This window comes from Ranitomeya variabilis, chromosome 3, assembly GCF_051348905.1.
Source record: "Ranitomeya variabilis isolate aRanVar5 chromosome 3, aRanVar5.hap1, whole genome shotgun sequence".
NCBI lineage: Eukaryota > Metazoa > Chordata > Amphibia > Anura > Dendrobatidae > Ranitomeya > Ranitomeya variabilis.
Window position 1 is genome coordinate 397,675,288 of NC_135234.1, and position 25,786 is coordinate 397,701,073.

General features: G+C 47.1%; 1 protein-coding gene across 6 annotated transcripts in view; it reads left to right on the plus strand.

Annotated features, from left to right (window-relative positions):
* LOC143816127 (multidrug and toxin extrusion protein 2-like) overlaps window positions 1-25,786 on the plus strand; it is a 372,861-nt gene that overhangs the window by 95,773 nt on the left and 251,302 nt on the right. The window lies entirely within an intron of this gene.

Genomic DNA, 25,786 nt, shown 5'->3' on the forward strand with positions numbered 1-25,786 from the left:
TCACTACATCAATCAGTGGGAGAAAAATATTGGCCTCAGTCAGGGCTTGTGTGCCACTCCTGACTCCTGTGTGTGCCATCTCTCACTCAGTGGGCCATAGAAAGCCTTTTTTTTTTTTTGTTATTATTTGGTTTCTAAAGTCTCCCTGAAAAAATAAAAATAAATAAAAAAACAGTGGGAGATTAATATTGCCCTTTCAGCTTGTGTGCCAGCCTTGACTCCTGGGTGTGCCACCTCTCTCTCTCAAATTGTGGGCCATAGAAAGCCTATTTATTTTTTCCTTGATTTGGGTTCTAAAATCTACCTTAAAAAAAACACTACATCAATCAGTGGTAGAAAAATATTGGCCTCAGTCAGGGCTTGTGTGCCACTCCTGACTCCTGTGTGTGCCATCTCTCACTCAGTGGGCCATAGAAAGCCTATTTATTTTTTTGCTTGATTTGGGTTCTAAAATCTACCTTTAAAAAAATCACTACATCAATCAGTGGGAGAAAAATATTGGCCTCAGTCAGGGCTTGTGTGCCACTCCTGACTCCTGTGTGTGCCATCTCTCACTCAGTGGGCCATAGAAAGCCTATTTATTTTTTTGCTTGATTTGGGTTCTAAAATCTACCTTTAAAAAAATCACTACATCAATCAGTGGGAGAAAAATATTGGCCTCAGTCAGGGCTTGTGTGCCACTCCTGACTCCTGTGTGTGCCATCTCTCACTCAGTGGGCCATAGAAAGCCTATTTATTTTTTTGCTTGATTTGGGTTCTAAAATCTACCTTTAAAAAAATCACTACATCAATCAGTGGGAGAAAAATATTGGCCTCAGTCAGGGCTTGTGTGCCACTCCTGACTCCTGTGTGTGCCATCTCTCACTCAGTGGGCCATAGAAAGCCTATTTATTTTTTTCCTTGATTTGGGTTCTAAAATCTACCTTAAAAAAACACTACATCAATCAGTGGGAGAAAAATATTGGCCTCAGTCAGGGCTTGTGTGCCACTCCTGACTCCTGTGTGTGCCATCTCTCACTCAGTGGGCCATAGAAAGCCTATTTATTTTTTTGCTTGATTTGGGTTCTAAAATCTACCTTTAAAAAAATCACTACATCAATCAGTGGGAGAAAAATATTGGCCTCAGTCAGGGCTTGTGTGCCACTCCTGACTCCTGTGTGTGCCATCTCTCACTCAGTGGGCCATAGAAAGCCTATTTATTTTATTTTTTTATTATTTGGTTTCTAAAGTCTCCCTGAAAAAAAAAAAAAAAAAAAAAACAGTGGGAGATTAATATTGCCCTTTCAGCTTGTATGCCAGTCTTGACTCCTGGGTTTGCCACCTCTCTCTCTCAAATTGTGGGCCATAGAAAGCCTATTTATTTTTTTGCTTGATTTGGGTTCTAAAATCTACCTTTAAAAAAATCACTACATCAATCAGTGGGAGAAAAATATTGACCTCAGTCAGGGCTTGTGTGCCACTCCTGACTCCTGTGTGTGCCATCTCTCACTCAGTGGGCCATAGAAAGCCTATTTATTTTTTTGCTTGATTTGGGTTCTAAAATCTACCTTTAAAAAAATCACTACATCAATCAGTGGGAGAAAAATATTGGCCTCAGTCAGGGCTTCTGTGCCACTCCTGACTCCTGTGTGTGCCATCTCTCACTCAGTGGGCCATAGAAAGCCTATTTATTTTTTTGCTTGATTTGGGTTCTAAAATCTACCTTTAAAAAAATCACTACATCAATCAGTGGGAGAAAAATATTGGCCTCAGTCAGGGCTTGTGTGCCACTCCTGACTCCTGTGTGTGCCATCTCTCACTCAGTGGGCCATAGAAAGCCTATTTATTTTTTTGCTTGATTTGGGTTCTAAAATCTACCTTTAAAAAAATCACTACATCAATCAGTGGGAGAAAAATATTGGCCTCAGTCAGGGCTTGTGTGCTACTCCTGACTCCTGTGTGTGCCATCTCTCACTCAGTGGGCCATAGAAAGCCTATTTATTTTTTTGCTTGATTTGGGTTCTAAAATCTACCTTTAAAAAAATCACTACATCAATCAGTGGGAGAAAAATATTGGCCTCAGTCAGGGCTTGTGTGCCACTCCTGACTCCTGTGTGTGCCATCTCTCACTCAGTGGGCCATAGAAAGCCTATTTATTTTTTTCCTTGATTTGGGTTCTAAAATCTACCTTAAAAAAAACACTACATCAATCAGTGGTAGAAAAATATTGGCCTCAGTCAGGGCTTGTGTGCCACTCCTGACTCCTGTGTGTGCCATCTCTCACTCAGTGGGCCATAGAAAGACTATTTATTTTTTTGCTTGATTTGGGTTCTAAAATCTACCTTTAAAAAAATCACTACATCAATCAGTGGGAGAAAAATATTGGCCTCAGTCAGGGCTTGTGTGCCACTCCTGACTCCTGTGTGTGCCATCTCTCACTCAGTGGGCCATAGAAAGCCTTTTTTTTTTTTTTATTATTATTTGGTTTCTAAAGTCTCCCTGAAAAAAAATAAATAAAAAAACAGTGGGAGATTAATATTGCCCTTTCTGCTTGTGTGCCAGTCTTGACTCCTGTGTGTGCCATCTCTCACTCAGTGGGCACTGGGCCATAGAAAGCGTTTTTTTTTTTTTTTTTATTATTATTTGGTTTCTAAATTGTCCCTGAAAAAAACATTTTATCTTATTTGGTTTCTAAAGTCTCCCTGAGAAAAAAAAAAAAAAAAATAGGTGGGAGATTAATATTGACATTTGGGCTTGAGTGACAGTCCTGCGTGTGTGGCATCTCTGTGATTTTGTGCCACAGAAAGCAGTGTGTGTAACATTGTGCCTGATTTTCCTTGTGGTCTCAACAACCTGTTAAGGGATATTGAAATCATACTGAAGTTATAGCTCACCGTGTAAGTTGTTTGACAGCAACAAATAAAGTTACTTTGGTTACGTTTTTAAAACAATGAGGAAGTATGGTGCAAGAGGTCGTGGCCGTGGGCGTTCATTGTCAGCTGGTAATGATGGTAGTGGTAGTGGAGCATCAGGTGGGCGTGGGGATAAAAATATTCCACCTAAGTCTGGAGCTGTGGAGCCAGTTTCGTCGTCTGGCTACACAAGGCCTCGAAAGCTCTCTTTTCTGGGAGTAGGAAAACCGCTTTTAAAGCCGGAGCAGCAACAGCAAGTTTTGGCTTACATTGCAGACTCAGCCTCTAGCTCTTTTGCCTCCTCTTCTGAAACTGGTAAATGTAAAAGCAGCGCATCGCTTGTGGATGTTCACGGTCAGTGACAAGTCGCTTCCTTGTCCTCTTCAGCAAAAACAACAACAAGAGAGAAGGATGCAGCAGGCGACACAACGGGTTACTCCATGGAGCTCTTTACACATACCGTCCCTGGCTTAGAAAGTGAAACACTTAACAGGCCATGCCCATTACAAGTAGATTCTGACATGGAGTGCACTGATGCACAGCCACAGCCAGAGTACTATGCTGCTCCTTTGACTCAGACCACAACATTGCCCTCTCAGGGTACTGATCCGCAATCAGACCCTGATGAGACTATGTTGCCCCGCCACGAACGCTATACCACCGACCGACACGGTGACACAGACGAAGTTGCACATGAGCTCGAAGAGGAGGTAATAGATGACCCAGTTGTTGACCCCGATTGGCAGCCATTGGGGGAACAGAGTGCAGGCGGCAGTAGTTCAGAAGCGGAGGTGGAGGAGGGGCCGCAGCAGGCATCAACATCGCAACAGGTTCCATCTGCCGGGCCCATATCTGGCCCAAAACGCGTGTCAAAGCCAAAACCTGTTGGAGGACAGCGTGGCCATCCGGTTAAAGCTCAGTCTGCAATCCCTGAAAAGGGATCCGATGCTAGGAAGAGTGCAGTCTGGCATTTTTTTAAACAACATCCAATTGATCAGCGCAAAGTCATCTGTCAAAAATGTTCAACTAGCTTAAGCAGAGGTCAGAATCTGAAAAGTCTCAATACTAGTTGCATGCATAGACACTTAACCACCATGCATTTTCAAGCCTGGACTAACTACCAAACGTCCCTTAAGATTGTAGCACCCTCGGCCAATGAAGCTAGTCAGCAACGCAACATCCCTTCCGTCACTGTAAGGCCACCATTTTCCGCACCACCGGCAGTATCTGTGCAGGTTTCTTTGCCAGCCAAAAGCAGTCAGGGTCAGGGAATCACCAGTTTTGTAGGAGGAAATATTGCATCTAGGGCACCGGTGGAAACAATACTGTCTCCAACCGTCTCTCAGTCTGCCATGTCCACCGGCACACCCGCAAGTTCCACGTTCTCCATCTCTCCAGTTCAGCTCACACTACATGAGACTCTGGTTAGGAAAAGGAAGTACTTATCCTCGCATCCGCGTACACAGGGTTTTAACGCCCACATAGCTAGACTAATCTCGTTAGAGATGATGCCCTACCGGTTAGTTGAAAGCGAAGCTTTCAAAGCCCTGATGGAGTACGCTGAACCACGATACGAGCTACCCAGTCGACACTTTTTTTCAAGAAAAGCCATCCCAGCCCTGCACCAGCATGTTAAACAGCGCATCGTCCATGCACTCAGGCAATCTGTGAGTACAAAGGTGCACCTGACTACAGATGCATGGACCAGTAGGCATGGCCAGGGACGTTATGTGTCCATCACGGCACACTGGGTGAATGTGGTGGATGCAGGGTCCACAGGGGACATCAATTTCGGGACAGTTGTGCCTAGCCCACGGTCTAGGAAACAGTTGGCTGTAGGCGTTCGCACCCCCTCCTCCTCCTCGTCCTCCTGCAGAAGCTACAGCTCTTCCACAGACCGCAGTCGGCCAACCACTCCATCGGCAGATGACACTGTTGCACACCAGTTGTCCCATTATGGGCCAGCTACTGGCAAGCGTCAGCAGGCTGTATTGGCTATGAAGTGTTTGGGCGACAACAGACACACCGCGGAAGTTCTGTCCGAGTTCTTGCAACAAGAAACGCAGTCGTGGCTGGGCACAGTAGATCTTGAGGCAGGCAAGGTAGTGAGTGATAACAGAAGGAATTTCATGGCTGCCATCTCCCTTTCCCAACTGAAACACATTCCTTGCCTGGCTCACACCTTAAACCTGGTGGTGCAGTGCTTATTGAAAACTTATCCTGGGTTCTCCGACCTGCTCCTCAAAGTGCGTGGACTTTGCTCACATATCCGACGTTCGCCTGTACACTCCAGCCGTATGCAGACCTATCAGCGGTCTTTGAACCTTCCCCAGCATCGCCTAATCATAGACGTTGCAACAAGGTGGAACTCAACACTGCACATGCTTCAGAGACTGTGCCAACAGAGGCGGGCTGTTATGTTTTTGTGGGAGGATACACATACACGGGCAGGCAGTAGGATGGCAGACATGGAGTTGTCAGGTGTGCAGTGGTCCAAGATACAAGACATGTGTCAAGTCCTTCAGTGTTTTGAGGAATGCACACGGCTGGTTAGTGCAGACAACGCCGTAATAAGCATGAGCATCCCCCTAATGCGTCTGCTGATGCAAAGTTTGACGCACATAAAGGATCAGGCGTCTGCACCAGAGGAAGAGGAAAGCCTTGATGACAGTCAGCCATTGTCTGGTCAGGGCAGTGTACAGGACGAGGTAGCGGGCGAAGAGGAGGTGGAGGACGAGGAGGATGATGGGGATGAGTATATTTTTAATGCGGAAGCTTTCCCGGGGGCACTGGAAATTGGTTGCGTGGCAAGGCCGGGTTCTGGTTTTTTGAGGGACACAAGTGACGTAGATTTGCCTGAAACTGCCCCTCAACCAATCACAACCGGAGATTTGACAACTGGAACTTTGGCCCACATGGCGGATTATGCCTTACGTATCCTAAAAAGGGACACACGCATTACGAAAATGATGAACGATGACGATTACTGGTTGGCCTGCCTCCTTGATCCACGCTATAAAGGCAAATTGCAAAATATAATGCAACATGAGAACTTGGAACTAATATTAGCAACCAAACAATCAACTCTTGTTGACCGTTTGCTTCAGGCATTCCCAGCACACAGCGCACGTGATCGTTCTCACACGAGCTCCAGGGGGCAGCAGACTAGGAGTGTTAGGGGTGCACACATCAGAAGTGGCGTTGGACAGAGGGGTTTTCTGACCAGGTTGTGGAGTGATTTTGCTATGACCGCAGACAGGACAGGTACTGCTGCATCAATTGAAAGTGACAGGAGACAACATTTGTCCAGTATGGTTACTAACTATTTTTCATCCCTTATTGATGTTCTCCCTCAACCGTCATTCCCATTTGATTACTGGGCATCAAAATTAGACACCTGGCCAGAATTGGCAGAATATGCATTGCAGGAGCTTGCTTGCCCGGCAGCAAGTGTCCTATCAGAAAGAGTATTCAGTGCTACAGGTTCAATATTAACCGAAAAAAGGACTCGTCTGGCTACCCAAAATGTTGACGATCTAACATTCATTAAAATGAACCACAACTGGATTTCAAAATCTTTTGCCCCACCTTGCCCGGCCGACACCTAGCTTTCCTATGAAAAGCTCTTGCCTGTGAATTACTTTTCTAATGTCTAATTTGCTGCAGCTGATTGTCCAGCATACGACATGTTTACACCTCCATAAATGGCCAAACTCACCACACGGGGCCGTGGTATCGCGACTTGGCGCAAGCACCCGTGAGACTGCTGTTTGTCTGAAGAGGTGGGTGTGCTCGCTTTTGGTTGACGGCATTGCTACTGGGTCCCTCATAGTACAATGTAGTGTCTCTGGCGGTGGTGGTGCGCACCCAACGTCAGACACACCGTTGTAACATGAGGGGCCCTGGGGCGGTCCCGCCGGCCACAAGAGAGTTCCCCCCTCCCCCAGCTCAAACTGCTCTACCACGTGCAAAATTATGTCGCACAGCTCCACCAATGTTTAGTCTATTCGCTGACATCATTCAATGTCTGGCACTGACAATACAAATTTGTAGACATCTATGATGCTACTTAAAGTAGTCTGTGTCAGTGTCCTGTATTGGCACCATTAAATAGTTACTGCCAAATTACTATGTCAGAAACTCAGCAGATGAGCCCACCCCTGTACCTAAGTATGCCACCTTTTTTTTTTTTTTTTTTTTTTGGGTTGTTTTGCGAGACATTAACATCTATTTATATTTTGGGAGTACTGGGACAGACACTCCTTGCAATACTCCTCCACTGACCACAATGCTGCCTGCCTGTGTATCCATGTAACTGATGTAAAACTGCCTTGAGCCTATGTTTTGTTATTTTAGGCCTTTGATAGCCTGTCTGCGGTCCCTACTTGCAATACTCCTCCTCCGCTGACCACCAAGCTGCCTGTGTATCCATGTAACCTATTTTAAACTGCCTTGAGCCTATGTTTTGTTATTTTAGGCCTTTGATAGCCTGTCTGCGGTCCCTACTTGCAATACTCCTCCACTGACAACAATGCTGCCTGCCTGTCTATCCATGTAACCGATTTTAAACTGCCTTGAGCCTATGTTTTGTTATTTTAGGCCTTTGATAGCCTGTCTGCGGTCCCTACTTGCAATACTCCTCCACTGACAACAATGCTGCCTGCCTGTCTATCCATGTAACCTATTTTAAACTGCCTTGAGCCTATGTTTTGTTATTTTAGGCCTTTGATAGCCTGTCTGCGGTCCCTACTTGCAATTCTCCTCCTCCGCTGACCACCAAGCTGCCTGTGTATCCATGTAACCTATTTTAAACTGCCTTGAGCCTATGTTTTGTTATTTTAGGCCTTTGATAGCCTGTCTGCGGTCCCTACTTGCAATACTCCTCCACTGACAACAATGCTGCCTGCCTGTCTATCCATGTAACCTATTTTAAACTGCCTTGAGCCTATGTTTTGTTATTTTAGGCCTTTGATAGCCTGTCTGCGGTCCCTACTTGCAATACTCCTCCACTGACAACAATGCTGCCTGCCTGTCTATCCATGTAACCGATTTTAAACTCCCTTGAGCCTATGTTTTGTTATTTTAGGCCTTTGATAGCCTGTCTGCGGTCCCTACTTTAAATACTCCTCCACTGACCACCAAGCTGCCTGTGTATCCATGTAACCGATGTAAAACTGCCATGAGCCTATTGTTTGCTATTTTAGGCCTTTGATAGCCTGTCTGCGGTCCCTACTTTAAATACTCCTCCACTGACAACAATGCTGCCTGTGTATCCATGTAACCGATGTAAAACTGCCTTGAGCAGTATTTTAGGTATTTTAGGCCTAGGAAGCCTGTCTGCAGTCCCTAATTCAAGTTGTTCTCAAATGAATAAAGCTGAGCTTCTACCTTCTGCCTCTCATTAACTGCTGTTTTTTTAAAAAAAATGGTGTTTAGGGCCTACTACTAACGGTTTCTGCCCCTCCCTGGTGTTGTCCTCAACTGAATACAGCTGAGCTTCAACCTTCTGGCTCTCATTAAGTGTTTTTTAAAAAACAAAATGGTGGTTAGGGCCTACTAACGGTTTCTGCCGCTCCCTGGTGTTGTCCTCAACTGTATAAAGCTGAGCTTCAGTCTTTAGGCTTTTGGCCTATAGTAGCAGATATTAAACTGCATTTGGCCTACTAGTGTGGTTGGGCCCTTAAAACAGTGTCTGCTGCTCCTGGGTTTGCTACTCCACTGAACAAAGCAATGCCGCCTGTTTAGTCCTGTTACCAATTTTGAACTGCATTTAGCCCACTTTATTCTTTGGGCCCATATCTGTTTCCCCCTCATCCTGCCCATTGCCCAGCCAGTGATAGATGAGTCTGCTGGTACATTGACCCATAATGCAACATTCCCCGTGCACGCTACACTGCAAGATTGTGACCCTGCTGAAAGTCAGGTCCCCCTTCCCGCATAAAATACCACCTTACACGGGGACAAAGAGGAAGGTGCAGATGAAGGTGCAGGTTCCTTCATCAGGTGGGGGGAGGAATACTCGTTGGCGACGTCACTGCCACAGGGCCCCTCATAGTACGCAAAAGTGTTGCTACCGGTGGGAGGCGCCCCCGCCGTGCAAACACACCGCTGTACTTTGATCGGTGACTACCCAGATAACGGTGCAGCTACGACACTTAAGTAAGCCCACCACGAAGTCCATCCCGACCATCTCCCAGGGCCTGTCTGCCACTGGCAGGGGGTAAAGTAGCCCAGCAGGCCGTTGCCGAGTAGACCGATTCTTGGCGCAGGAGACACATGCCCAAATATTATCCCCGACATCACGAGCCATATGCGGCCACCAGTATGTTCTCGCCAGAAGCTCAAATGTCCTCTTGATCCCGAAATGTGTACCCTCCTTGGACAAAGGAGCCCAACAGAGAAACTCCGGTCGCAAATTTGATGGTACAAAAGGCTTGCCCGGGGGAACAGACTCTAGTGAATCCGGAGCCACGGTTCTCAGGCTCTCAGAAGGGACAATAAGCCAAGGCTCCTCCTCCTCTGATGACACTACGGAGCGGGAGAGAGCGTCGGCACGAATGTTCTTCAACCTGGAGAAAAAAGTTAGGGTGAAATGGAACCGGGAGAAGAACAGGGACCATCTGGCCTGGCGAGAATTTTGCCGCTGGGCTGTCTGTTAGTACACAAAATTTTTTTGGTCTGTAAAAACTTTAGGAGGTGTCTCCACTCTGAGAAAGCCAACTTCATGGCTAGCAACTCCCTGTCCACGATGGAATAATTCCTCTCCGCTGGTGAGAAGGTCTTGGAGAAGAAGCAAGGATGCTTCCGACCTTGAGCATCCTTTTGGAAGAGGACTGCTCCAGCACCAACGGATGAGGCATCCACCTCTATTATAAATGCCTTATCTACATCGGGGCGATGTAGGATGGGAGCGCTAGCGAAGTGTGACTTAATAGTGAGTAGGGCCTTGGAGACCTCCTCCGACCACAACTTGGGATTTGCTCCCTTCTTGGTGAGGGCAACCAAGGGAGCTACCAAAGATGAGAAGTGTGGGATGAACTGGCGATAGTAATTAATGAACCCCATAAAGCGCTGCACTGCTTTAAGAGAATGGGGTTCTTGCCAGTCCATTACAGCCTGTAGCTTGGCAGGATCCATAGCCAATCCCTGGTCAGAGATGATATAGCCAAGGAAAGGCAAAGACTCCTGCTCAAACACACACTTCAGTTTGCCCGTAAGAGGTCAAAAACTTTGCAAACATCTCTCTGATTGGAGTCAATATCTGGAGAGTAGATGAGAATATCATCCAGATAGACTACGACCGAGGTGGTGAGCATCACCCGGAAGATGTCGTTCACAAAGTCTTGGAAAACGGCTGGGGCATTACAGAGTCTATCAAAGAGCTCAGATATCAAGGGCAAAGGATACTTATTCTTAAGTGATGGCGTTAAGACCCCAGTAGTCTATGCATGGACGTGCAGCGCCCCAGAGTTCTGGTCGTTGCAGTACTGTGGCTTCGCCGCTAAGGGGAGCCATGGTACGTTCGATGGCACCGAAGGAGTTCCTCCAATCAGGTATCACAGACACCAATATGTTTCACAGCTGGGCCTCCGGGGGGAGCTAAGGGTGCTATTCATTAGGCCACTCCCCACCATAGTGGGTAAACTGGGGGTCAGGCAGGAAGTTAGAAGAGAACGCTGACGGGATTGAACGGAGCAACACCCTGTGGCAGGGGGTGTTGTGAAGGGAGAGACTGTAGGGTCTCTGCCAGGGGTGGGATCCTGGCAGAGGCTTGGCATTGAAAGAACGTAACGGGTCCGCGCAGGCTCCTGGAAGCGGCGGGACTCAAGAAAGGACTAGAAGCGAGATAGATTGTGCTGAGTGAGAAACGAGATCAAGCAGAAGGAGAATACCAGCAGGGGTTTTGTTGAAAGAGGCAGCACCCTGCTGAGGCGCAATACCGGTGGCCGGAACGCCGAGGGAGTGGATTAGAATACAGCTTCAAGCCATACTCCAAACAGCGGCAGGACAGTCGGTCTTAGGCGGGCTGTCTACCACATATCACCTATGAAGTCTTGGGGGGCAATTGCGGGAGAGGGGCGACTCTAGGGTCCCGGAAGAACTCCAGGCCTACCTGACAAACGGGTGCCATTCCAACCTGAATACAGGGAAGGGGTGGATTACAGAGGAACATCAAATCGAGTTGTGAGGGAACTTAAGAAACAGACACAACCGTTGTGGGGTTACTTTCCGTAAGCACAGCAGGGAAGGACTACAACACATAGCGCTAGAAGGAAGGCACAGATTTCCACCTGAGAGGAGAACTCTGGAGGTGCCATTGAACCGGCCGGACTTGCGTAGCCTGGTGAACCGTGTTCCGGACTGAGGACTCAGAGATCTCCAGTAAAGAGGTAAAGAGACTGCAACCTGGTGTCCTCGTTATTTGCTGCGACTTACACCCCACAACCGCTACACTACCCCACCGCTACCATTACTACCACCTATTTCACCGGACGTCCCCCACTGACGGACAGGGCCACGGACCGGGTCTAGCCACCGTGACAACCCCGAGACTGAGACCCAGAGGCCCGGCTCTGGGTATCCCCTCGGCCCTGCGGCGGTGTGGGGGCGCTCCAAAACTTGGCGTCACGAACAGGATCTACTTAAGCCTGAAGAATCAGGTCATGTGTGCCTAGAGACTGTGATTTGTTGTGCTTGGACTGTACTTTATTGTAAGACTGTGCTGCGCCACTTGCCGCCAGAAGTTCCCGCCAAAACCGCCGCCATTACAGCGCTAAGGAGAGCGCAGGAGAAGAAGAAGGGCGTGGAAGTGGGCGTGAACAAGCTGAAGAGCGCGAAAGACAATGGCCGCCCAGTCTAAATATCTCGGCCCCTTGAGGACGTGTCCGTCAGCAGCCGAGATCCGCCTCCTGATCCTTAATGGTGGGCAGAGACAACGAAAACGAAACCGCCCACGAAGAAGAGAGCGGGAAAAGGACCAGGAAGAAGGAGCGAGCGACATGGAGGACGCCATGGCGAGCCGCCCGGAGCCGGAGCGTGGGGTCGGAGCAGAGGACTCCCCCAGCCACCCGGAGGGGCACCGCAACCAGGCCTCCACCGCTGATGCTGAATTCCTGCAGGCCGGAGTGGACGAGCTCAGCGACCGACCCCGGCGGACGCAGCTGAGCACCGAGGCCGGGTGGAAGAAGGCCATCATCAGGAGCCTCACCGGACATCTGTCGGCAGCCTCATCTGGTCCGGAGCAGGGAAGAAGTCCCAGCGCTCCGAAGCTGGAAAGCAAGGCCCTGCCGGAAAGCGAGGTGCTGCAAGCAGAGATGACAGCGTCGCAGAACAAGGCCCTGCAGCCAGCGTTCCAGACCCCAGCGGAGACGGAGCAGACCGGCACCGGAGGAACCGCATCTGAAGCAGGTAGGAAGAGCCACCCTGCCCTGACGACCGACACCACCCCAGCGACTGCTAGTGCCACAGCTGCTGACTCCGTTCCAGTGACTGATCTTGCAGCAGCCGCTACCTCTGCTGCAGCAGATGCCCATACTCAAGCTGCGCAGACCTCCATCGCTGCGCATGATTTAATCGTACATGAAAGACGGATTAACGGCGTTTGTCCAGCACTGGGTGTAACCCTGGACCTCACTTTGCCCAGGCCAAGAAGGGTTAAGTGCCAGGTGCAGCCCTGGAAGCCGTCCAACTAAGCCTCGGAAACCTGAAACTGTAAATAGTTAACTGTTTATTTCCTTGCTGTTTTGCTGCTAAAACCCGTCCTGGGTTAACTCTTAAAGGGATCCCTTTGTTTACCCGGGATCCCTATTGCTTTTTATTTTTGCTTTCACTTTCATTTTTGCTTTTTGTTCCACAATGTTATAAAAACTGCAGAAATCATGGACTGTGCATGATTCGAACTTTCTTTTGTAAATAGTTTGCACCTTCTTAAAGGTGCTCCCTACTGGTTTTAGCCAAAGACACTTTGCGAAGATATTTGCCCTATTGGTTTGAGCCAAAGACACTTTGTGAAGATACCTTTCCTACCGGTTCTAGTTAAAGACACTTTGCGAAGATACCATGCCGGAACCTTTGCATGGGCTGGTAGGCTGAGAAGACGAGCTACCTTAGAAAGACTTGGTCTCCTCTTAAAGGGGATGTGAGAAACTGAGCTTGAGAGAGATACTGTTGCAGAACAGTAATGCCATAATGATGCTTTGAAAAGAAATGTAACTGTTTTACATGCTAAGTTATATGTGTTGAATTTGTTGAAATGTGAAATCTAAATAATGTTTTGCAGAAAGAAAAGATGCAGAGAGCCCGTAGGGGTAGAGTAGAGGTCTGCATAGTTGAAAGTAAGCGAAGTAATAATGAAGGTGAGGATAGAAGGTAAACCCCGCGTCCCCATTGAAAGTTACTTTGTTACTAAGGACAGAGAGTGAACCCGTAGGGGTTAGAGAGTGAGTCCTTAAAGGAGCCGAGTAGAGCTGGCTCAGAGTTCTTTAAACGAAAGGAATGTTATGTCTATACCATGTATAGTAGAGAAAGGCAGTAGGCCCTGGCTGAACGGGGCGGTCCTGTAAAAGAAAGGAGAGGCAGTAGGTCTGGTGCCATAGGGACAGGCGGTCCTGCAGGTTCAAAGTAGGAGAATGTGAAGTTACCTTGCCCTGTAATGTGATTATAGGAAGGCCTTTGGTAAACTAAGAGTGTATGTTTCTTAAAGGCAATGTTAATTTATTGTTCCAGAATTTGCACTAAGTAGAATACCCGGTTGGGTAACAGGAGTTATGCATAGCCTGTAATTTATAATGTTGACCATGTTTGTAACGTTAAAAGTGTCCTCACCTCCCATAAAGGGAAGCTTGTTCAAGTATACTTATCGTTTTGCACTCAACAAAATTGTATGTCTGTTTGCTAATCTGTATTGTTGTTTTTCTTCCCAGTCCCGGAGTACTGTGTTTAACCAGGGGGGAGTGCAGCGCCCCAGAGTTCTGGTCGTTGCAGTACTGTGGCTTCGCCGCTAAGGGGAGCCATGGTACGTTCGATGGCACCGAAGGAGTTCCTCCAATCAGGTATCACAGACACCAATATGTTTCACAGCTGGGCCTCCGGGGGGAGCTAAGGGTGCTATTCATTAGGCCACTCCCCACCATAGTGGGTAAACTGGGGGTCAGGCAGGAAGTTAGAAGAGAACGCTGACGGGATTGAACGGAGCAACACCCTGTGGCAGGGGGTGTTGTGAAGGGAGAGACTGTAGGGTCTCTGCCAGGGGTGGGATCCTGGCAGAGGCTTGGCATTGAAAGAACGTAACGGGTCCGCGCAGGCTCCTGGAAGCGGCGGGACTCAAGAAAGGACTAGAAGCGAGATAGATTGTGCTGAGTGAGAAACGAGATCAAGCAGAAGGAGAATACCAGCAGGGGTTTTGTTGAAAGAGGCAGCACCCTGCTGAGGCGCAATACCGGTGGCCGGAACGCCGAGGGAGTGGATTAGAATACAGCTTCAAGCCATACTCCAAACAGCGGCAGGACAGTCGGTCTTAGGCGGGCTGTCTACCACATATCACCTATGAAGTCTTGGGGGGCAATTGCGGGAGAGGGGCGACTCTAGGGTCCCGGAAGAACTCCAGGCCTACCTGACAAACGGGTGCCATTCCAACCTGAATACAGGGAAGGGGTGGATTACAGAGGAACATCAAATCGAGTTGTGAGGGAACTTAAGAAACAGACACAACCGTTGTGGGGTTACTTTCCGTAAGCACAGCAGGGAAGGACTACAACACATAGCGCTAGAAGGAAGGCACAGATTTCCACCTGAGAGGAGAACTCTGGAGGTGCCATTGAACCGGCCGGACTTGCGTAGCCTGGTGAACCGTGTTCCGGACTGAGGACTCAGAGATCTCCAGTAAAGAGGTAAAGAGACTGCAACCTGGTGTCCTCGTTATTTGCTGCGACTTACACCCCACAACCGCTACACTACCCCACCGCTACCATTACTACCACCTATTTCACCGGACGTCCCCCACTGACGGACAGGGCCACGGACCGGGTCTAGCCACCGTGACAACCCCGAGACTGAGACCCAGAGGCCCGGCTCCGGGTATCCCCTCGGCCCTGCAGCGGTGTGGGGGCGCTCCAGACGTAGTTCTCCCCATATTGACAGCAGCATCAGAGGGGCTAAACGCCCACGATCAATGCTAGCAGGGCGTCAACTCTCATATTGAGTTGACACCCACATTTGATCGTGACGGTGCTTTGTGTGAGCACATATGATCCCACAGCACTGTACATATATGGCGCATGTTGGGAAGGGGTTAAGAAAGAAGTGTGTAAAGACAGAAGACACAACCTTCAAAGAAATCATGCATTTTGGAAATTAAGAAAAGTAAACACTGAATCAGAAGGCAAACATTTTAATAAAATTCACAATACTAATAACAATACCACACACAATACAATACAACCACTCACCGATTCATCAAACCTACATACTAAAGATGACCTGCTAATAGTTGTTATCACATTTTACTGTCTTTATAAGTATAACAGCAGCTCTAGAATGTTGTCTTTATGTTGTTTTTTATCTATTTTGAAACACTACTGCTTTTGACAGAACAAACTTGACATTTAAGTCTGTCTTAAAATATTGTGCACAGGGCAACAAGCTCAGAGTACAAAACCAGCACTAAAACTACATATAAATTATAAAAAAGGAATCAATGAAGAAAGTAATGCAATAAAAGGAACAAATAATGTCATGTCAAATGCATACAGGTTGCTGGGGAGAGGATGTATGCCTACAAAAAAGTGCTGAATGATTGCCCACTGTCCTTAAAAGGTGATGATACCTATGGTGATAATTACAATCAGTTCCTTCTATAAAATCTTGCAATGGCTTTAAAATATAACACATTAAGTAGCAATGAAAAAAGTGTTTAAGTAGGAAAGATGGATATGCTTCTTAGACCAGCTAATTTTCCTTACTGCTCAGTTCACAGATCTGGGGGTATGACCTAGAATAATGGCCCAACAGACGGAACTTGATAACATTTCACCTGAGAAGAGCTGACAAGTGTCTATTCAGTTTTTATTATATATAACAGTAAAGGCATAACAATCATTTCCAAACCATGAAATCTTTGAGATCTCTTAGAGCCACAATTACAAAAAAAATATAATGTGACTCATTAGAAACACATATATAAGACACTTTATAAGCGTGTCCCGAGGAACACTCCGGTATAAAACATCAGAAAATATAAAAATAAGTATTTTGCTTATAAAAAAGAAAATACTGGAGAGATATCAAATGCAGACATTTTAACATTAAAAACAAAAACACATACAACAAAAAACTGGTACAGTACAAAAATTGGCCACCAGCTACAAAAACTTTCTCATGCAAGTAGTTAACTGAAAGGTTTTTTTCAGTTGAAAACACAGATATGGCATCCACCGAGTGTTGTCCTGTCGCGTCTTCTTTATATTATTGCCAAGAAGCTGCAACTGAATAAAGCTGTGCTTCAACCTTATGGCTTTCGGCCTATAGTATCAGATATTAAACTGCATTTGGCCTTCAACTTTGGTTCCGGCCTACTAACGGTGTCTGCCCCTCCCTGGTGTTGTCCTCAACTGAATAAAGCTGTGCTTCAACCTTCTGTTCCAAATTAAGATTTTTAAAAAAGAAATTGGGTGTTTAGGGCCTACTAACGGTGTCTGCCCCTGCCTGGTGTTGTCCTCAACTGAATAAAGCTGAGCTTCTACCTTCTGGCTCTTATTAACTGCTGTTTTTTTAAAAATTGGCTGTTCCGGCCTACTAACAGTGTCTGCCCCTGCCTGGTGTTGTCCTCAACTGAATAAAGCTGAGCTTCCACCTTCTGGCTCTGATTAACTGCTGTTTTTTAAAAAATTGGCTGTTCCGGCCTACTAACGGTGTCTGCCCCTGCCTGGTGTTGTCCTCAACTGAATAAAGCTGAGCTTCCACCTTCTGGCTCTGATTAACTGCTGTTTTTTTAAAAATTGGCTGTTCCGGCCTACTAACGGTGTCTGCCCCTGCCTGGTGTTGTCCTCAACTGAATAAAGCTGTGCTTCAACCTTCTGTTCCAAATAAAAAATTTTAAAAAAGAAATTGGGTGTTTAGGGCCTACTAACGGTGTCTGCCCCTGCCTGGTGTTGTCCTCCACTGAACAAAGCTGAGCTTCTACCTTCTGGCTCTTATTAAGATTTAAAAAAAAAAAAATGTTTAGGGCCTACTAGCGGTGTCTGCCCCTGCCTGGTGTTGTCCTCAACTGAATAAAGCTGAGCTTCTACCTTCTGGCTCTTATTAACTGCTGTTTTTTTAAAAATTGGCTGTTCCGGCCTACTAACGGTGTCTGCCCCTCCCTGGTGTTGTCCTCAACTGAACAAAGCTGAGCTTCCACATTCTGGCTTTCGGCCTATACTATCAGATATTAAACTGCATTTGGCCTACTAGTGTGGTTAGGCCCTTGAAACAGTGTCTGCTGCTCTTGGGTTTGCTACTCCACTGAACAAAGCAATGCCGCCTGTTTAGTCCTGTTACCAATTTTGAACTGCATTTAGCCTACTTTATTCTTTGGCCCTATATCTGTTTCCTCCTCATCCTGCCCATTGCCCAGCCACTGCTAGATGAGTCTGCTGGTACATTGACCTAGACCACTACATTCCCCTTGTACTCTACACAGCCAGAATCTGACCCTGCTGAAAGTAAGGTTCCCCTTCCCGCATGTTATACCACCTTACACAGGGACAAAGAGGAAGGTGCAGATGAAAGTGCAGGTTCCTTCATCAGGTGGGGGGGGGGGCATACTCGTTGGCGACGTCACTGGCACAGGGCCCCTCAGAGTATGCAAAAGTGTCGCTGCTGGTGGGAGGCGCCCCCGCCATGCAAACACACCGCCGTACTTTGAGGGGCCCTGTGCCAGTGCCAATGCGAACGAGTGGGCCCCCCCTGCTTGCTCAGGATCACAGCACTTGCAACGTTGAAATACTTACCTCACCCTGCTCCACCACCGTGACGTAGTCCGCATTTCCTGGGCCCACGAAAAACTTGAGCCAGCCCTACTCCCCCCACAACTTTAGCCAAATGACCCCCAATTTCCTATGCCAAACTATTATTATAAAGTTAATTAAGATTGACAAGCTTCAGAAACAAGAATGGATGTTTTTGGCATTAAAATGGGCACTGTAGGTGTTTTCCTGGCCTCCACTCACTGCCGACTATGCTTCCCCATTGACTTGCATTGGGTTTCGTGTTTCGGTCGATCCCCGACTTTTAGAAATAATCGGCCGACTGCACTCGACTCGACTCTGGACAAAGTCGGGTTTCACAAAACCCGACTCGATCTTAAAAAAATGAAAGTCGCTCAACCCTACTCAAAGCTGTTAAAAAAATGTTGTGACTATTGCCATTTTCACCCAGTTTTGGCCAGATACACCAAAGTAGGAAGAACAAGGGCGGGAAGTGGCAAAGTGAAGCCTGTCAACTAAATTCTTCAAAAGCTATAACACTTTAGTGGCCTGACTTAAGCCAGGAATGTACACTTCTGGCAAGGAGCACACCAGTGATAAGATGTTCCTAATTCATTAAGTGTTAAGTGCGCCTCTTAATGAATCAGTCACATCTTACACCTGCACGGCCATCAATACCTATAATGTCCTTTGTAATGTCTATCCTTACACCCTAACCATTTTATTACACAACACCCTACACATCTCTCTGCCTATCTAATCCTTAAAAGCATTTTTTTTACTTTACTTCCTGTGAAATTTTGATTACATGGAAACTGTCACTAGAACAAGCAGTATTAAGGTTTGTGCACACGATCAAGTTTTTTCGCGCTAAAAACGCTATAAAAACTCATTAAAAATGCATACATTATGCATCCTATCATTTAGAATGCATTCTGCATGTTTTGTGCACATGGTGCGTTTTATTCCATGAAAAAAACGCATCGCGGTAAAAAAAGCAGCATGTTCATTAATTTTGCGGATTTTCCGTGTTTTTCCCGCAATTCTATGCATTTGGAAATGGCAAGCTGTATTCACGATTTCTGAATGTTTTCCTGAGCCCATGCAGTGATTTGAACAACAGAATTATGCCTGTTTTTAATGCAGTGTCTAGACAAATGTAAACATTTTGAGTTTAAAGGGAACCTGTCACCCCCAAAATCGAAGATGAGCTAAGCCCACCGGCATCAGGGGCTTATCTACAGCATTCTGGAAGATGAGAAAAAGAGGTTAGATTATACTCACCCAGGGGCGGTCCCGCTGCGGTCCGGTCCCATTGGCATCGCTGTTGTGAATTTGCTTTTTGCTCCCTCTAGTGGTTACTAGTTTTTTGACTCTGGTTTTTCTGTCATTCCTTTTATCCGCACCTGGGTCGTTAGTTAGGGGTGTTGCTATATAAGCTCCCTGGACCTTCAGTTCAATGCCTGGCAACGTAGTTATCAGAGCTAGTCTGCTGTGCTCTTGTCTACTGATCCTGGTTCCAGTTATATCAGCTAAGTCTGCCTTTTGCTTTTTTGCTATTTGTTTTGGTTTTGTATTTTTGTCCAGCTTGTTCCAAATCTATATCCTGACCTTTGCTGGAAGCTCTAGGGGGCTGGTGTTCTCCCCCCGGACCGTTAGACGGTTCGGGGGTTCTTGAATTTCCAGTGTGGATTTTGATAGGGTTTTTGTTGACCATATAAGTTACCTTTCTTTATTCTGCTATCAGTAAGCGGGCCTCTCTGTGCTAAACCTGGTTCATTTCTGTGTTTGTCATTTCCTCTTACCTCACCGTCATTATTTGTGGGGGGCTTCTATCCAGCTTTGGGGTCCCCTTCTCTGGAGGCAAGAAAGGTCTTTGTTTTCCTCTACTAGGGGTAGCTAGATTCTCCGGCTGGCGCGTGTCATCTAGAATCAACGTAGGTATGATCCCCGGCTACTTCTAGTGTTGGCGTTAGGAGTAGATATATGGTCAACCCAGTTACCACTGCCCTATGAGCTGGATTTTTGTATTCTGCAGACTTCCACGTTCCTCTGAGACCCTCGCCATTGGGGTCATAACAGTTTGCCAGGCCAGTATTAAATGTTTAATGCATTGCAGAAGAGGGATTATAAGAAAGAAGATTCTGAGTTTTTTTTTTCTTCTTCCCCTTTACCTCAGAGTGGCTATGCTTGCTGCAGACATGAATGTCCAGACCTTGATTACAAGTGTGGACCAGCTGGCTACTCGTGTGCAGGGCATACAAGACTATGTTATCAGAAATCCTAGGTCAGAACCTAAAATACCGATTCCTGAACTGTTTTCCGGAGACAGGTTTAAGTTTAGGAATTTTGTGAATAATTGTAAATTGTTTTTGTCCCTGAGACCCTGTTCATCTGGAGATTCTGCTCAGCAAGTAAAAATTGTTATTTCGTTCTTACGGGGCGACCCTCAGGATTGGGCTTTTTCGCTGGCGCCAGGAGATCCGGCATTGGCTGATCTTGATGCGTTTTTTCTGGCGCTCGGTTTACTTTATGAGGAACCCAATCTTGAGATTCAGGCAGAAAAGGCCTTGCTGGCTATGTCTCAGGGGCAGGACGAGGCTGAAGTGTATTGCCAAAAATTTCGGAAATGGTCCGTGCTGACACATTGGAACGAGTGTGCACTGGCCGCTAATTTTAGAAATGGCCTTTCTGAAGCCATTAAGAATGTTATGGTGGGTTTTCCCATTCCCACAGGTCTGAATGATACTATGGCACTGGCTATTCAAATTGACCGGCGGTTGCGGGAGCGCAAAACCGCAAATTCCCTCATGGTGTTGTCTGAACAGACACCTAATTCGGTGCAATGTGATAGAAAAACCGCAAATTCCCTCATGGTGTTGTCTGAACAGACACCTGATTTAATGCAATGTGATAGAATCCTGACTAGAAATGAGCGGAAAATTCATAGACGCCGGAATGGCTTGTGCTACTACTGTGGTGATTCTACACATGTTATCTCAGCATGCTCTAAACGTATAGCTAAGGTTGTTAGTCCTGTCACCGTTGGTAATTTGCAACCTAAATTTATTCTGTCTGTAACTTTGATTTGCTCACTGTCATCTTATCCTGTCATGGCGTTTGTAGATTCAGGTGCTGCCCTGAGTCTCATGGATCTCTCATTTGCTAGGCGCTGTGGTTTTACTCTTGAACCATTGGAAAATCCTATTCCTCTTAGGGGTATTGATGCTACACCATTGGCAGCAAATAAACCGCAGTATTGGACACAGGTTACCATGTGCATGACTCCTGAACACCGCGAGGTGATACGTTTCCTGGTTTTACATAAAATGCATGATTTGGTTGTTTTAGGGCTGCCATGGTTACAGACCCATAATCCAGTCCTGGACTGGAAGGCTATGTCAGTCTCAAGTTGGGGCTGTCGTGGTATTCATGGGGATTCCCTGCCTGTGTCTATTGCTTCTTCTACGCCTTCGGAAGTTCCGGAGTATTTGTCTGATTATCAGGATGTCTTCAGTGAGTCTGGGTCCAGTGCACTGCCTCCTCATAGGGACTGTGACTGTGCTATAGATTTGATCCCAGGCAGTAAATTTCCTAAGGGAAGACTGTTTAATCTGTCGGTACCTGAACATACCGCTATGCGTTCATATATCAAGGAGTCTCTGGAGAAAGGACATATTCGTCCGTCTTCTTCCCCTCTTGGTGCGGGATTCTTTTTTGTGGCAAAAAAGGACGGATCTTTGAGACCTTGTATTGATTATCGGCTTTTAAATAAGATCACTGTCAAATTTCAGTATCCTTTACCGCTGTTGTCTGACTTGTTTGCCCGGATTAAGGGTGCCAAGTGGTTCACCAAGATAGACCTTCGTGGTGCGTACAACCTTGTGCGCATTAAGCAAGGTGATGAATGGAAAACCGCATTCAATACGCCCGAAGGTCATTTTGAGTACTTGGTGATGCCTTTTGGGCTCTCCAATGCGCCTTCAGTTTTTCAGTCCTTTATGCATGACATTTTCCGGAAATATCTGGATAAATCTTTGATTGTTTATCTGGATGATATTTTGGTTTTTTCTGATAATTGGGATTCGCATGTGGAGCAGGTCAGGTTGGTCTTTAAAATTTTGCGTGAAAATTCTTTGTTTGTCAAGGGCTCAAAGTGTCTCTTTGGTGTACAGAAGGTTCCCTTTTTGGGGTTCATTTTTTCCCCTTCTGCTGTGGAGATGGACCCAGTCAAGGTCCGAGCTATTCTTGATTGGACTCAGCCCTCGTCAGTTAAGAGTCTTCAGAAGTTCTTGGGCTTCGCTAACTTCTACCGTCGTTTTATCGCTAATTTTTCTAGCATTGTGAAACCTTTGACGGATATGACCAAGAAGGGCTCCGATGTAGCTAACTGGGCTCCTGCTGCCGTGGAGGCTTTCCAGGAGTTGAAACGCCGGTTTACTTCGGCGCCTGTTTTGTGCCAGCCTGACGTCTCACTTCCCTTTCAGGTTGAGGTGGATGCTTCGGAGATTGGGGCAGGGGCCGTTTTGTCGCAGAGAGGCCCTGGTTGCTCTGTTATGAAACCTTGTGCCTTTTTCTCTAGGAAGTTTTCGCCTGCCGAGCGAAATTATGATGTGTTCAATCGGGAGTTGTTGGCCATGAAATGGGCATTTGAGGAGTGGCGTCATTGGCTCGAGGGTGCTAAGCATCGTGTGGTGGTCTTGACTGATCACAAAAATCTGATGTATCTCGAGTCTGCTAAACGCCTTAATCCGAGACAGGCCCGCTGGTCATTGTTTTTCTCCCGCTTTGATTTTGTTGTCTCGTATTTACCAGGTTCAAAGAATGTGAAGGCCGATGCTCTTTCTAGGAGCTTTGTGCCTGATGCTCCTGGAGTCGCTGATCCTGTTGGTATTCTTAAAGATGGAGTTATCTTGTCAGCTATTTCTCCGGATCTGCGACGTGTGTTGCAGAGATTTCAGGCTGATAGGCCTGAGTCTTGTCCACCTGACAGACTGTTTGTCCCGGATAAGTGGACCAGCAGAGTCATTTCCGAGGTTCATTCCTCGGTGTTGGCAGGTCACCCGGGAATTTTTGGCACCAGAGATCTGGTGGCCAGGTCCTTTTGGTGGCCTTCCTTGTCAAGGGATGTGCGGTCATTTGTGCAGTCCTGTGGGACTTGTGCTCGAGCTAAGCCTTGCTGTTCTCGTGCCAGCGGTTTGCTCTTGCCCTTGCCTGTCCCGAAGAGACCTTGGACACATATCTCCATGGATTTCATTTCTGATCTTCCGCTATCTCAGGGCATGTCCGTTATCTGGGTGATATGTGATCGCTTCTCCAAGATGGTCCATTTGGTTCCTTTGCCTAAGCTGCCTTCCTCTTCCGATCTGGTTCCTGTGTTTTTCCAGAACGTGGTTCGTTTGCACGGCATCCCTGAGAATATTGTGTCAGACAGAGGATCCCAGTTCGTTTCCAGGTTCTGGCGATCCTTTTGTAGTAGGATGGGCATTGATTTGTCGTTTTCGTCTGCTTTCCATCCTCAGACTAATGGACAGACGGAGCGAGCCAATCAGACTTTGGAGGCTTATTTGAGGTGTTTTGTCTCTGCTGATCAGGACGATTGGGTGACATTCTTGCCGTTGGCTGAGTTTGCCCTTAATAATCGGGCTAGTTCCGCCACCTTGGTTTCGCCTTTTTTCTGCAACTCTGGTTTCCATCCTCGCTTTTCTTCGGGTCATGTGGAGCCTTCTGACTGTCCTGGGGTGGATTCTGTGGTGGATAGGTTGCAGCAGATCTGGAATCATGTGGTGGACAACTTGAAGTTGTCACAGGAGAGGGCTCGGCGCTTTGCCAACCGCCGCCGCGGTGTGGGTCCCCGACTACGCGTTGGGGATTTGGTGTGGCTTTCTTCCCGCTTTGTTCCTATGAGGGTCTCCTCTCCCAAATTTAGACCTCGTTTTATTGGGCCTTACAAGATATTGGAAATCCTTAATCCTGTATCTTTTCGTCTGGATCTTCCTGTGTCGTTTGCTATTCACAATGTATTTCATAGGTCCTTGTTGCGGCGGTACATTGTGCCTGTAGTTCCTTCTGCTGAGCCTCCTGCTCCGGTGTTGGTTGAGGGCGAGTTGGAGTATGTGGTGGAGAAGATCTTGGATTCTCGCCTTTCCAGGCGGAGGCTTCAGTACCTGGTCAAGTGGAAGGGCTATGGTCAGGAGGATAATTCCTGGGTGGTCGCCTCTGATGTTCATGCGGCCGATTTAGTTCGTGCCTTTCATGCCGCTCATCCTGATCGCCCTGGTGGTCGTGGTGAGGGTTCGGTGACCCCTCACTAAGGGGGGGGTACTGTTGTGAATTTGCTTTTTGCTCCCTCTAGTGGTTACTAGTTTTTTGACTCTGGTTTTTCTGTCATTCCTTTTATCCGCACCTGGGTCGTTAGTTAGGGGTGTTGCTATATAAGCTCCCTGGACCTTCAGTTCAATGCCTGGCAACGTAGTTATCAGAGCTAGTCTGCTGTGCTCTTGTCTACTGATCCTGGTTCCAGTTATATCAGCTAAGTCTGCCTTTTGCTTTTTTGCTATTTGTTTTGGTTTTGTATTTTTGTCCAGCTTGTTCCAAATCTATATCCTGACCTTTGCTGGAAGCTCTAGGGGGCTGGTGTTCTCCCCCCGGACCGTTAGACGGTTCGGGGGTTCTTGAATTTCCAGTGTGGATTTTGATAGGGTTTTTGTTGACCATATAAGTTACCTTTCTTTATTCTGCTATCAGTAAGCGGGCCTCTCTGTGCTAAACCTGGTTCATTTCTGTGTTTGTCATTTCCTCTTACCTCACCGTCATTATTTGTGGGGGGCTTCTATCCAGCTTTGGGGTCCCCTTCTCTGGAGGCAAGAAAGGTCTTTGTTTTCCTCTACTAGGGGTAGCTAGATTCTCCGGCTGGCGCGTGTCATCTAGAATCAACGTAGGTATGATCCCCGGCTACTTCTAGTGTTGGCGTTAGGAGTAGATATATGGTCAACCCAGTTACCACTGCCCTATGAGCTGGATTTTTGTATTCTGCAGACTTCCACGTTCCTCTGAGACCCTCGCCATTGGGGTCATAACAATCGCGGTCCGGGGCATCCCATCTTCTTACGATGACATCCTCTTCTTGTATTCATGCTGCGGCTCTGTCGCAGGCGTACTTTGTCTGCCCTGTTGAGGGAAGAGCAAAGTACTGCAGTGCGCAGGCGCCGGGAAAGGTCAGAGAGGCTCGGCGCCTGCGCACTGCAGTACTTTGCTCTGCCCTCAACAGGGCAGACAAAGTACGCCTGCGCCGGAGCCGCAGCGTGAAGACAAGAAGAAGACCTCATCCTATGAAGTTAGAAGGCCCTGGACCGGACCGTGACGCCCATCGGATCGGACCGCCCACCCAGGTGAGTATAATCCAACCTCTTTTTCTCATCTTTCAGGATACATCAGGGGCTTATCTACAGCTTAGCTCATCTTCGATTTTGGGGGTGACAGGATCCCTTTAAATAGAAAGAAAAACTTGTCCGGCACCATTTCACACTGCTTAAGCATCAGAGAGAAGAAAAGCATCATTTTGCATTGCCGCATAGTTTTTCCCTTATATTGCCTTGCAGCTATTGCATCTTTCGTATTATTATGCCTTGTTCAATGAAGGTCAGTATCTTCGCCATCAAAGATCAGCAGTTCCCAGTGGAGCACAATTTATACAGCAGAGTCATATTGCATTTCCAGAGTCACTGGTTAAATCTATCTCTTCTGTAGAGTGTAAGATCTTATGGTCAGCAGGGTCCTCTCTCTTACCTGTAGAGTGTAAGCTCTTACGATGGGTTCTCGCCCTATCTCTTCCCTGTAGAGTAAAGCTCTAATGGTCAGTGGTGTCCTCTCTCTCGCTTGTAAAAGGTGAGCTCTTATGGTCAGTGTGGTCCTCTCACTTACCTGTAAAGT